Here is a 1,606-nt window from a genome sequence, read left to right on the forward strand (position 1 = left end):
AAAAATAAGGTGTCCATAGGCACGTGGATTTATCTCTGGGCTTTCTATTTTGTTCCATTGATCTATATTTCTGTCTTTGTACCCATACAGTATTGTGCCAGTATAGTCTTGATGACTATAGCTTTGTAGTATAGTCTGAAGTCAGGCAGGTTGATTGTAGGTCTTTATTAGTCATCTATTTTATATGTAGTAATAAGTATCTGTCAATCCCCGTCTCCCAATCTATACATCCCCCACCTTTCTTCCCTGGCAACCATCAGTTTGTTTTCTACATCTGTGACTCTGTTTACTTTTTACAAATAAATTCATTTGTATCATTTTTTTAGATTCCACATATAAGCAATATCATACTGTATTTATTGTTCTCTGGTCTCATTCAATATGGAAATCTCTACACCCATCCATGTTGCTATAAATGGCATTCTTTTATTCTTTTTGTGGCTGAGTAATATTCTGTTGCATATATGTACCACACTTGTTTTATCCATTTCTCTGTCAATGGACATTTAGGTCGCTTCCTTGTCCTGGCTACTTTAAGTAGTGCTGCAATAAACACTGGAGTGCATCTATCTTTTCAAATTATGGGTTTCTGTGAATGCATGCTCAGGGGTGGAATTGCTGGATCATATGGTAGCTCTATTTTTTAGTTTTTTAAGGAACTTCCATACTGTTCTCCATAGTAGCTCTACCAATTTACATTTCCACTAACAGTATAGGAGGGTTTCCTTTTTTCCATACCCTCTCTAGCATTTATTGTTTGTAGGCTTTTTAAAAATCTAAAGTGGATCTCATAGTTCTTTTATCTTTTAGTTAATTTTTATTGGGGTATAGTTAGTTTCTGCCAATACAGAAAAGTTAATCAGTTATGCATATACACATATCCACTCCTTTGAAGATTCTTTTCCCATACGTTGTTGTTCAGTCACAAAGTCATGTCCGACTCTTTGCGACCCCGTGGACAGCAGCATGCCAGGCTTAGACAGATGATAGATGCACTAAATAGATTTCTAGTCTCTGCTACTCCATCTTATTCTGAGTGTGTCTCTGAAAAAAAAAAAAAAATATATATATATATATGTATATTCAGCTAAATATCTTTCATGGTAAGATTGTCTCATGTCTACTTATTGATATGCCACTTTTTGCTTTTGTTTCTTTGTGTTAAGCTTTTTTAGAAAATTTCCTCTGTGTTTTGTCCTTCCCTATATTAATCTACTTTTCTTTGTTTTATTTCAATTATGCCTTCTAAAGTTTATTGTTTTAGTGCCAAATGCTACTTTAATGACTATGGCTTCATGCAATTAACTTAAATCATGATTTCTTTAATTATAAACTGTAGAAAATACATTAGAGGCTACACACTATGGCAGATAAGAAAATAACTACTTAATACTTCTTCTGACTCTAAATCCATCTCTATCTCTTAATTCCTATTTTTTATGTTCATATTTTTAGTTCATATGGTTATCTTCATATATATAAGTAATAAACTAAGAATAATTTTATTTCATCAACTTTTAAAGCAATCAATATGAAAGGTAAAAGAGTAATTACACTTAAATATTCTCCCAACTGCTCTACCAATTTATACCTGCTGATTTGGATC

Source organism: Bison bison, unplaced genomic scaffold (genome assembly GCF_000754665.1).
Source record: "Bison bison bison isolate TAMUID 2011002044 unplaced genomic scaffold, Bison_UMD1.0 scf7180017847318, whole genome shotgun sequence".
Lineage (NCBI taxonomy): Eukaryota > Metazoa > Chordata > Mammalia > Artiodactyla > Bovidae > Bison > Bison bison.